This window comes from Balaenoptera acutorostrata, chromosome 4 (assembly GCF_949987535.1).
Source record: "Balaenoptera acutorostrata chromosome 4, mBalAcu1.1, whole genome shotgun sequence".
Taxonomy (NCBI): domain Eukaryota; kingdom Metazoa; phylum Chordata; class Mammalia; order Artiodactyla; family Balaenopteridae; genus Balaenoptera; species Balaenoptera acutorostrata.
Genome location: NC_080067.1, coordinates 63,360,068 through 63,373,603, shown reverse-complemented (window position 1 = coordinate 63,373,603; position 13,536 = coordinate 63,360,068). Strand labels below are relative to the sequence as shown.

General features: G+C 36.8%; 1 pseudogene; it reads left to right on the top strand.

The window, feature by feature from the left end:
- LOC103009208 (60S ribosomal protein L11-like) overlaps window positions 1-13,536 on the top strand; it is a 28,212-nt pseudogene that overhangs the window by 821 nt on the left and 13,855 nt on the right.

Genomic DNA, 13,536 nt, shown 5'->3' with positions numbered 1-13,536 from the left:
GTAATCAATCCTCATCCAAGCGAGCACCTAGTCCTAAATACATCTCAGGACGGTCTGCTCTTAGTCCCCTATGTCTCCCAGCCCAGTCCAGATGACCGTTCTCTCTCCCCTGGATTACTGCAACAGCTGGTCGCTTGCCTCTTGGCCACACTGCAGGCAGCCTGATCTGTAAAAATGCCCAAATCATGATCATGTCCCTCCAACTAAAACTCCTAGATCGGTTGTATACCCTTGTGGGTTGAGAGCCATTGTTTCTTATTTTTTAATAAATTTATTTATTTATGGCTGCGTTGGGTCTTGCTGCCCGCGGGATGCGCCTGGATAGCCATTCTTAAATTGGTTTGTCTAGAGTCTAGACATATAGGTAGTTCTTAACCTTAAGAACAATTGAATAAAACCCCATCAGTCTCTGCCAGTAGCGCGGCAGAAAGTGATAGAAGGGTGGGGAACAAGGCTAGTGAGAAAACCCTTTCCTATTCACTTAGCAGTATAGTCTCAGTATCCCTGATCATTTAGAAACTCCGTTTACCCAACGAGATAATGCAGAAGTCAGCAAACTATGACCCCAGAGCCAAATCCAGCCTGCTTTTGTGTGTGTGTGGTTTTTTGTTGTTGTTGTTTTTAATTTTTTACAAAAAAATTTTATTGAAATATAGTTGATTTACAATGTTGTGTTAGTTTCAGGTGTACAGCAAAGTGATTGTTACACATGCATATACAAATGTATATACAAATGTATACATATTCTTTTTTTACATTCTCTTCCATTGTAAGTTATTACAAGATATTGACCATAGATAGTTCCCTGCTTTGTTTTTGTATGGCCAGTGAGCTAAGAATGATTATCACATTAAAATTTTTTAAAAAATATTTTTAAGAAAAACATTTTGTGATATTTGAAATTCACATTTCTGTGATAATAAGCTAAGTTTTACTGGAACACAGTTGTTTACTGGAACACATTTATGGCTGCTTTTGCTCTGTAAGGGCAGAGTTGAGTTTTACTACAGAGGCCATGTGGCACACTAAGCTGGAGGATGTATTTACTGTTGGATCCCTTATAGAGTTTACTGACCCCAGAGACAGTGCATGTAACACATCTACCACAGTGCACCAAGTACTCTATGTTAACTGTGGGCCCCATGATTACAGTTCTCACTGTGGATACATAACAAATCCCCCAAATAATTCTATTTCCACTCTATGTCTTTATGTTGTGTTAGACTAATAAAGCTGATGAGTTGCAAAATGAATAAAATATAAAAACTATTACTTTGGTAATAGCTAAATATTGAAGAGATACTATTTTTGTTTATAATACACAATAATCCATTTTTATCAATTTACCATTTAAACACATAGTAATTCATACATAGCAATTTAAATAGATTATATATATTGATATCTCTCATCAGTACTATCTCTAACATCTCCCATGGAAATAAGATACCATCTGGGTTGAAAAAGAGTGAAATATTTGTCCCACTAGTTCAGAGTGCATCAGAAAACAAAACAGTTCTGCAGGGTTAATGAGGACCACACCCCTAGCCTCCAGGGAGGTCTGAGATTCTGTGACTGTCCCCTCCCACAGAGAACACACTGGAGTGCTGGGGACTCTTCAGTCTGACAGCACAAAGAGACAGCTTGAGAAAATACTGAAAAGTCATGGTTAGATGTTTTTACTTAAAGTGTTTTGCTTCATTTGATAATTTGGAAAGATATTAGAAAACAGATCAGCACAATGAATGTAGCCGACATTTTATAGTAACTTTAAATGGACTACAGTCTATAAAAAATTTTTGAATCACTATTTTGAACACCTGAAACTAATATATCGATAATACTGTAAATCAACTGTACCTCACTTTAAAAAAAAAAGAAAACGGATCATTCGTAATTTCAGGTCAGCTTTTTCTCTTGATGTATCGGGTGGACACATTGCTTTATAAACCACTTGAAATACACTTCAAATGAAATGAACTTCAGAGTACATTTGATGTCAGGATTAATCACGTTAGTGCAGATAAAGGGGCACAAGTAAGCCTTTCATAAATTTTAATCAGCAAAAAATGTAATAGGGCAATAAAATTATTGGCCCTAAAGCACTAAATTGCTGGAGGAAGGGACTTTTGAGAAAGGAAACCTATTCAGCATCCTAAGGGAACTGTGCATCCTCAGTAATAATGACATTATTTCCTCTGAGGCAAGACTTATACCATGGCAGCTTGTTTTCTGCCATTCTTCCATAATTAGAAAACTGGTGGAATATACATTAAAAGAAAAATACTGAACCAGCAGAATCTATTTTACAAAATATAAAATATCTGAGAGATTTTTTTGCATTAATATTTCTCCTCTATAGCCTATAGTTTCTCTAAAGTCTTGACTCAGCCTACGTTATTGTTACTGATAGCTAGTCAGATCAAACAACAACAACTCAAGGTTATTGTCTGTATGTCAGTTCTCAAGGGCATAATATACCAAAACAATCAATGCTTGCAATTTTCCTGCCTGAGCCAGCATATTCTGTATGTCAACCTAAAAATAAAAGGTATTGAAGTAACATGTATGTAAACATCTACCCACAGTAGACTCAGTGGTTGACTCTGAATCCAGATCTATAGAAATAAGTGCCCTTTCAGAAATCCTTTGTAATCTCTGAGCATCAAGAATTTCCTGTGTATTCGGTGCAACCCTCGGTTTTGCCTCGCTGAGTCGCTGGTCTTCTATTATTGTAACACTGCACCAGAAAGCGTCTGATGCTGCATCCTCGCTCCTTCTTTTAACCAGCTCTGTCAGAATTCAGATCAGAGCAGTCATTACAAAATGTTACTGCTCTTGTCCTCTGTCTTAGCCTTTAACGAGCTTAGAGTTGAAAAAGAGAATTGCAACTGTTATTAATGCAAGTTAGGAAACACATTCAAGGGATTATCATCTGTTAAGAATAACACAAAAATTTATGTACATTTAGAATTATTTCATGCTGCAAAATACATGACATTAGCAATTATGAAAAAGAACTTTCAATGTAAACATTTTTGTGTGGATATGTGTATATAGAAAGAGTCATCGTAAGTACCCTCCTCTTTTTATAGAAGCTCCAAAAATAAAACACTCATGCAAGCACTACTGAGATAAAGAATGAATATCTGGAGTCTAGAATTTTTTACCAATAGACCTATGATCAGTCAGATTCATCTGTTTGCCATTAGAATAGTAAGAGATCTGCTCACCATTTCAAATAATATGACCTAGATATACAAAGAAGCAAATGAAATTATATTTGATCATAGCTGGTACCTTTATAACACAATAATTGGTTGGTTATAGTGTTAACAATGTGATCCTGAAAAGACAAAGAAGTAAAGCAGATGAAGTGCTAGATGCTCTCTGGATTTTATGTCTTTACTATTTCATTATCACTTTAAAATCTCTTTGTTCATTTGATATAGCTCTTGTGAGATATCACAACGAGTAAACGATGTCAGCATTTAATCGATTGGTACCATAAAGGGGTACTATGCTGCCGTGGGTTGCTTTGGGGCAACTCATGGGCATCCCACTGATCTAGGACAGTGCCAACACCGTGTTATGGGACTGTTACACAGCCCAAGGAGCAACGGTGAATGGAGTCCGAAGTTCATGCTCCTGTATTGCTTCATTAGAACAATTGAAACCATTTTGGAATCAGAAGAATTTCATCTGCCATATGATAATAATGACTATAAATTACTGACCTCCTAATACATGCTATCATAGGAAACGTGCTTTATATATAATATTTTCCATGTAATCCACACAACATCCCCATGAGGGTTTTGCATAAGAGGCCCAGAGTGTCAGCAAGTTGCCCAATATCACACAGCTATTGAAAGAGTCAGGATTTGAAACTACCAAGCATGCTGTTCCTACTTCCTAAGATACCTTTTTCTTTCTACTTCCTCTACACTTTCAGTAAAGTTTTATTACATATATATATATTTTTTAATCAAAATGTACGAAAAGAAATGTCTCTCTCCTACCTGTGTCCCTAGCTGCCAATTTTCCTCTTCAGAGATGTTCTATGCTTCTACAAGTAATTATGTAAATATATTCCCCCCCCCCATTTTTCTGATATAAATGGTAATTCACATTACGCTAGTGGGTTTTAAAAAGCATTCTCCTTGGAAACTAATTTTAAAATGTTTACTTTTTAACATTTTTATTTTAAAAAATTTAGTGGATAGCCTATACACTTGGCTAGAAACTGAAACAATACAGTAAAGTCCCCTACATACGAACCCTCAACTTGAGAACTTTAAAAGATTCAAACATGCATTCGCATGTCCAATCATGTCCAATAGTTAGTTCACGTGTCTGGCATACACTGTCATGTGTGTGCATCTTCTACAAGTGGTTGTGCTTTTGTATACTTTACTATACAGTACTGTATAGAGTACAGTAGTACAGTATCTTTATTTTAAGGCCAGGGTGTCCGGAAGCAAGGGTGAAAGCAGCAGTGAAGTAGCTGGTACTGCTAAGAAGCGCCAGGAATTGGACACCCAGAGAAAGGACAAAGAGAGACAACAGGAAAAAGAAATAACTGAAGAACTGAAGGATTCTTGATGCAGGAAATGGCAAGGGGATTTTTTTATTTGAGGAGGCACTGTTAGTTTTTGAGGCACGGGACCCGAACGTAGAATGGTACACGAAGGTTGCAACAGCCGTTCAGAATGCAATCCAGTGCTACCGTGTCATCTATGACGAGAAAAAAAGAGCTACTACCCAGACATCACTGGATCGTTTTTTCAAGAGAGATAGAATTGAATCCAGCAAGGAGCCAGAACCTGTGCCATCAACGTCAGGCGTGACTGAAAGTGCAGCTTGCCCTCCGTCTCCTATTGCTGACGATCCTTCACCTCTACCATCTCCCACCTCTTCTCCCTCCTCCAGTCAGTAACTCTTCTTACCTGCTCACTCGATGCCAGCCCCTGTATGCCAGCTGTTGTACTGTACTACTGTACTTTTCAAAGTACTGTACTGTAAGATTAAAAATGCTCTCTTTATTTTTTGTGTTTGTTTTTTACATATTATTTGTTTGAAAAGTATTATAAACCTATTACAGTACAGTGCTATATAGCTGACTGTGTTAGTTGGGTACCTAGGCTAACTTTGTTGGACTTAACGAACAAATTGGACTTATGAACGTGCTCTCAGAACGGAACTCATTCGTATGTAGGCGAGTTACTGTACAAAAGAGTGAAAAGCAAGTCTCTCTCCCTCCAGTCCTTGAAATTTTTCAATTCTTCCCACCAGACTGAACCACTTTCACCAGTTTTTTAATTTTATTAATTTTGGCTGTGTTGGGTCTTCGTTGCTGGGTGCGGGCTTTCTCTAGTTGCAGCGAGCGGGGGCTGCTCTTCCTTGTGCTGCGCGGGCTTCTCATTGCGGTGGCTTCTCATTGCGGAGCACGGGCTCTAGGCGCACAGGCTTCAGTAGTTATGGCACAAGGGCTCAGTATTTGTGTCCTGCGGGCTCTAGAGCACAGGCTCAGTAGTTGTGGCGCACAGGCTTAGTTGCTCCGCGGCATGTGGGATCTTCCCAGACCAGGGCTCGAACCCGTGTCCCCTGCGTTGGCAGGCGGATTCCTAACCACTGCACCACCATGAAAGCCCACCAGTTCCTTTTGTAAGCTTCTAGAGATCATCTTTTCAAATAAAAGCATACATTTGTATCCCTTCCCCCACTATATTTTGTTTATTTAGATAAGCAGTAGCATATTGAACACATTGTTTTGCACCTGACTTCTTTCACTAAACCATAATACCTTGAAGATCATTCCGTGTTAGTTTGTATACTATCTTTTAAATTTAAACATCAGACAGAATTCCATTACATGTATACAGCATAATTTATTTCACCAGTTCTCTATACATGGACATTTACGTTCTTTCTAGTCTTTTGCTAGTGTGAAGAATACTGCAATGACTATCCTCTTCTGTGTGCATATGTGAGAGAGCTTTTATGCAGGATGAATTCTCAGAAGTGGAATTGTTGAGTCACAGGATATATGCATTTATTTCAATGGTCATTGCCAAATTACAGAGGTTGTACAATTTACATTCCCTCACTAGCATGTTCAGAAGTACACTTTTTCATCCAAACCTCACCAACACAGAACGTTATCAAACTTAGGTCAAGATGGAGTTTTTATAAAAGATGTTTCATTCATTCACTAGCTGTTTAGGTAGAGCTCCTGATTTTACTGATTGAATCTACTGATTCATGGTATACCAGACCCAGGAGTACATTCAAGGGACTCCAGACTGTGGATGACAAAAGAAAGGTGAACCTTTGATCAGCTAGTTTATTGGATACCTACTCTAAGCCAGGCACCGGGAATACAGGGAGAAGTGAGCCTGGGTTCTCCTCAGGAACTGTAACTGTTCCCACTTTTGGTGAAAACGGCTGCAAACACATTCCAGTTGCTACTTGGAGAATGGATGCCCAAGTTCATTTAGGCTTAGACCTCCAAAGCTTGAGAAGTGGTGGGTGGTGGTTCTGCAATTTTTTCATTTGAAGTCTTTTATCTTCACTCTGGCATATGAATAAGACAGTTGCAAACAAAAGAGAAGGCATTTGGCACACCTCATAGGTGGTACTCACATTTTAATTGCAGGGTGCTCTGTATCTCCAGCCAGGGAACAGTCTATAAGGTTTGTTTTATTTTGTTGGTAGGTGGGGAGAGGGTATTTCTTTTGTTCTTTTTTTGGGTGGTAGGGGAAGGATATCAAAGTTTTTTTTTTTAAATATGAGAAACAGAGGAATTATTAATTATAAAATCATCAGTATTTGCAGATGATTCTAATAAATGCCATCTTCCAGCTCTAAACTGACTACACAAAAGGCTTTATTTTGTGGAAAATTATTTTAATCATTAGATATGTAAAATAATAAGCCGAATGTTTAGTTTTTAACAGATATCTGGTCAAAATGGATATCCTTCCCTGTTAGGGTATACTTGAGAGTGCAACAGTTATAAATGCACCATATATTTATAATCTTTTTTTAAATTGAAGTATAGTTGATTTACAATGTTGTGTTAGTTTAAGGTGTACAGCAAAGTGATTCATATATACATCTATCCATTCTTTTTCAGATTCTTTTCCTATGTAGGTTATTACAAAATACCGGGTATAGTTCCCTGTGCTATACAGTAGTTCCTTGTTGGTTATCTGTTTTATATATAGTAGTGTGTATATATTAATCCCAACCTCCTAATTATTCCCCCCCCCCCTTTCCCCTTTGGTAACCATAAGTTTGTTTTCTATGTCTGCGGGTCTATTTCTGTTTTGTAAATAAGTTCATTTGTATCTTTTTTTTTTTTTTTTTAGATTCCACATATAAACGATATCATATGATATTTGTCTTTCTCTGACTGGCTTACTTCACTTAGTATGATAATTTCTAGGTCCATCCATGTTGCTGCAAATGAGGAAAGCCTATATTTAAACTTACCATTATGTTTGTTGATTTCTGATTTAAAAAATCAAAAAGTGCCCATAATCCAGATGGAAACACCCAATCGTTGAAGAATTTGAACATAAAATTAGGTCGTAATTAGCCTATTATGTGTAATCTATACTATAAAAAATACTATGATTTTTGAGTCCAGCCTTTCTTTCCCACCCCTCCTGTTACCTCATATAGCTTCTATAGAATCACATTACACTACTCTTGAGAGTAGTGAGATTACTCACCTTGGTTACCAACTGTCAAACTTTGATAAACTTACACAGGGATTAAAAGGCTGCTGATTTTACTGTTTGTAGCATCAGTGCTGCACCAAATCCAGGAGTATTTTTTGGGGACTCTAGACTCTGGGCAACAAAAGCAAGCAGAATAACTTACAAGCTGAACCTTTGATTATTTCATGTTGTTCTGTCAGCCGTTAGAAGGATCAATGTCATTCCCACTGTGCCAGCTGGGCTATAGTAAGAAACAGAGACAGCAGTGCTCCAAGAACGTTTTTGGTGTCTATCCCCTGGGACATGTGAACAAGGAGATTCTGAAGGATTCAACACGATATCCCTTCTGGAAGGTTCTTGAGTAACACTTGACAGTAACAGTTTTAATTGTAATTGCTAGTTTGAAGCCTTATTTTAAAAACTTTACCTAAACTTGCTCTACTTCACATAGCTATCACTATGATCATAATCCCAACTATTCACTAATATTTATTGAGCTGTGTTTATTGCAAACTGCTGACCTTGAAGTTACAATAGGAATAAGGCAAAGAAAACCAGGAAAACAAACATATAGTGCAGATAAGTATTGAAAGGGAACACAGAGAAACAAAAATAGTTGTACATGACTAGCAGAGTTATGTGTACGTTTTTAAATGTTTTGTTTTGTGTCATAAATTTGTTTTAAACATTATTGGCTTTAACAACACATTTAAAATTTTACACTAGGAAAGTAGTTTTACAGTCCTAAATTGGGGTTTTAATTTCCAGGGTAACATTTTGGTACGTATTATTTCAGGGTTTTTTCCTTTGCTTATACTATCTCTTTATCTCTATAAAGATATAGATATAATTTATAAATAATTACAATATTTTAATATATAATTATATATAGTTACATATAATTTTATTTATATAATTTGACATATATAATATTTAATAAAGTAACAACATACTATGTAAGTTCACATTCTGTTCTGAAACATGCTTTTTTCACTTAATATATTTGGACAGGTTTCCACAATATCATATATAGATTTACATAATTTTAAAAAAATGATTGTTTTGGACTTCCCTGGTGGCACAGTGGTTAAGAATCCGCCTGCCAATGCAGGGCACACGAGTTTGAGCCCTGTTCTGGGAAGATCCTGCATGCCGCGGGGCAACTAAGCCCGTGCGCCACAACTACTGAGCCCACGTGCGCCTGGAGCCCGTGCTCAGCAACAAGAGAAGCCACCGCAGTGAGAAGCCCGCGCACCGCAGGAGTAGCCCCCGCTCGCCGCAACTAGAGAGAGCCCGCGTGCAGCAATGAAGACCCAACGCAGCCAAAAATAAATTAATTACTTAATTAAAAAAAATATTTCACTGTAGGGATAGTTCGTTATTTATTTAAGCAACTGCCTATTGATCGACATTTCAATTATTTCTAATGTTCTGCTGTTATAAATATTCATGTAGATCAAATGATAGTTTTATCTCCTATTATAGATACCTTGGATGTCTGTGTCATTGCATATTTGTGAACTGATTGATGTATACAAGTTTAAAATTTTTTTACGTTGACATTGATATTAATACATCAATCATTTTCTTTATAATTTTTGTACTTAGCATCACGCATAGAAAGGTGAATAAGGACTTCCCTGGCAGTCCAGTGGTTAAGAAGCTGCACTTCCAATGCAGGGGGCATGGGTTCGATCCCTGGTTGGGGATCTAAGATCCCGTATGCTGCATGGTGTGGTCAAAAATAAACAAATAAATAAATAAATAAAAAGATTCATTTAAAAAAAAGGTGTATAGCTACCAGGAACTGAGGTATTTTGTTGTCGTTTATTTGTTTTTCAGAAAATCTAGCCCTCTGCTGAATTCTCCAATATGTACTTGGATGGCCCTGCTCACCATTTTTTCATTTATATCAGGAAAACTGCTCAAAACCAAAGCAGGAAGGGGTAGCTGCTGCCCAGGACTCAGCCACCCTGCCCTGACTGTGCTCCGGCTGCTGGCAGCTGAGTTGATCTTCCGAGGCTCTGGCTGAACTCTATCTCCCGGCTAAATCCAAATTCTGACTGGCACACTGAGGCACACTGCTTGGGGTCCTGCCTGGCCTGGCTCTCCCCACTCCGGCTTCCCTTGATTCTGCCTGTGCCCCTGGCTAGCCAGGCACAGCTGAACTCCCAGGGTGCCAACCTCAATGGTCTTCCTGAACTCTATACTTGCTCACGCCTTCCAAACTAGTCTCACACCCTTGGCTGCAACTTTTTAACTCCTGACCTGCCTTGTTTGTTGTGTGGTCCCCAGCTCTGAAAGGCTAACAGAACAAATGCCGAATGAAACTCCTCTTCAAATAGTTCGCAGTGTATGGAGTTTGCAATGATGCATATTTGTTACTCAAGGAAAAAAAAAATCCATTAAGTAGGAAAAATCCAATTAGCCCTCTGCAGACAATGCCTCACACACACTTTCAGATATCTAAAGTAAATCATAGCATACTCCTAATACCATCCACAAAGAGATCTGGGGCGGGAGGGGGAATGCCAAGGGAGAGAGGTGAGGAGGACATATATATATGAAGGAAGTTAACTCTTACAATTAGCTATATTCTAATGAAAATAAACTGATTCGGAAGACCTAGAAGATGACACTACAGCATAATAATTTATAAAACAGTGTGGAATTTTCAGTAAACTTTAAAAAATACTCTTTCTTGAAGTTTATGAGAATTTATTGTCACAAGTTGTTTTCTTGCTCTAAGAATTCATTTTCTGATAAACTGTACAGAATATCTTGTAAAAAATAAACCCATGGAATAGTATTTCTAAAATGCAGTAATTCTTTTATCCTCTCTTTTGTCATTTATAACTCTTTCTTTGAATCTTTCGAAGAATTTCCAATTTTCTTTGTAGACTGACAAAAATAACTTCAAATCACCTTGGAATCTGTGTATAAGCATAGGATCATGGCATTTCTTTCTGAGAGAATTTGTCTATTACTTCTATTAAATTTTAAAGATGAGGAATAACAAATGATAATCCCTCATTTTTTTGCCACCTAACTCCAGCCCTTGTTTTCTTGCCTTTTCCTGACATTGGAATGTCAGAGCCTGGATTTCCCTTAATCATGTCTTTAGATTAGTTTTCTATTACTGCTGTAACAAGGTATCACAAAATTAATGGTGTAAAACAACACAAACTTATTCTCCTACACTTCTAAAGGTCGGAGGTCCAAAACTGAATCTTAGGGAGAATAAATCAAGGCATTCACAGGGCTGTGTTTCTTCTGGAGGCTCAAGGGGAGAACACATGGCTTGTCCTTCTCAGCTTTAGAGGTTTCCTGCAACCCTTGGCTCGTGGTCCCACATCACTCTGTCTTCTGCTTCTGTCAACACATCCCCTTCTCTGAGTCTGACCCTCCTACCTCTGTTTTATAAGGACTCTTGTGATTTTGTTGTGCTCACCCAGATAACCCAGGATAATCTCCCAGTATCAAGGTCCTAACCTTAATCACATCTGCTAAGTCTCTTTTTTTTTTTTTTTTTTAAATAACATGAAGCAATAGGAAGAAGAGGTGACACATAAATTTGGAATAGTATGGCGATCAGAATAAGATAAAACAAAATATGAGTTTGCAAGTGTTTAACACACGTGTTACGTGCTGATCATATGTCAGAAATAGATGCTGAGGAATACAGTAAACAAAATAGATAGAAATCCCTGTTCTCATGAAATGTACATTCTAGTGATTATCTTAATGATTTACTATAGGATAGTTCAAACTACATGACATTAACAGGCATAATGATCAATTGTGATTTTCTGGGTAGCAGTGTATGAAACCTTTAAAAGTTCTAAAAAAAAAAAAAAGGAAATTAAACATGCTTACATTGGCTCATTCAGATAATGTGTTGTTTAAATGCTTAATGGCTAAATATTCCAAAGGCAGGGTGTTCAGATCCCAAGCTAATCATTAAAAGTTAATACTTTTTATGTTGACATGATTGTTATTGAAAAGTGTACTATTTTTGATGGGAGGCAATGTAATTTCAAAACCAAATCAACATATTTGTAAGCTGGTATTGTATTGAACTGAAATCTGACGATAATGAGGTAGCCCAGGAGAAAAGTGAGTTCTTTGCATCATTTGAAGCCTTGTGTAATTAATAGGATAGCTAAAATTGACTTTTCTTTTTTTTTTTTTTTTTTTTTTTTTTAGGGTGGGTGCTTTTTACCCAGTAGCACCTAGGCCCCTGGATATGAATGCTTTCAAGTTAAGTCACTATTCTTTTTTTTTTTTTTTTTTTCCCACAGACACACACTGTATTTTATTTTTACAAGAGATAAATAGACTGACACCAAGCATTGTACATGGATGACCACAACAAAAGCAACAATGATTGCAATTACCAAACATGAAACACACTCATACTATGTCATAATATTGACATTCAGTCCAGTAATCCTCCACTGTAACAGCTCCTTTACTTTGCAGTGAAAATTGATTTGTATATTCTTTGCCTCTGAGTCCTTGTGGGATTTTTTTTTTTTTAATTCAGACAGAAAGTCACAAAAATTATACTCATCCTCATCAGTTCACTCAGTCCCATGTAATTAATTTTTTTTTTCATCTTGATCTTTTGTTAGCACTTTTATGAGTTCATCAGTTTTTCATTAGAGTTCTGAAAATGCTTATTCATTCAGTTCAGCAGTACAGTCAGTTACCAGAAACCTGTACTTGTCAGAGTCTTTTCCATGAATTTCTTGAAGATGAAACCCTTTTATAGGAACATACTTGCAAAATCATCAGAGTACACCCAGAACTGTCTGTAAATGACAGAAGACTTAAAAATGACCATGGTTAAAGATTTGATGAAAGTTCATAATAATGCAGTTGACAAGAAAATTAGTTATTTCTGAGATATACATTTTAAAGTAATAACTAGGATTATTACTTATAACCTTATACCAGAACATATAAGATTTTTAGAAGTTTCCTGTAATGTCTGAAACATTTATATTAACATATTTCCATACATATTTCCATACAAATACAAATATAAGATTTTTAGAAATTTCATGTAATGTCTGAAACATTTATATTAACATATTTCCATACATATTTCCATACAAATACAAATATAACATTTTTAGAAATTTCATGTAATGTCTGAAACATTTATATTAACATATTTCCATACAAATAACCCAATGAAAGTTTAGTATTAGTTGTTTTGTTTGTTTTTTTATACTGCAGGTTCTTATTAGGCATCAGTTTTATACACATCAGTGTATACATGTCAATCCCAATCGCCCAATTCAGCACACCACCATCCCCACCTCACCTCAGTTTTCCCCCCTTGGTGTCCATATGTCCATTCTCTACATCTGTGTCTCAACTTCTGCCCTGCAAACTGGCTCATCTGTACCATTTTTCTAGGTTCCACATACATGCATTAATATACGATATTTGTTTTTCTCTTTCTGACTTACTTCACTCTGTATGACAGTCTCTAGATCCATCCACGTCTCAACAAATGACTCAATTTCGTTCCTTTTTATGGCTGAGTAATATTCCATTGTATATATGTACCACTACTTCTTTATCCATTCGTCTGTTGATGGGCATTTAGGTTGCTTCCATGACCTGGCTATTGTAAATAGTGCTGCAATGAACATTCGGGTGCATGTGTCCTTTTGAATTATGGTTTTCTCTGGGTATATGCCCAGTAGTGGGATTGCTGGGTCATATGGTAATTCTATTTTTAGTTTTTTAAGGAACCTCCATATTGTTCTCCATAGTGGCTGTATCAATTTACATT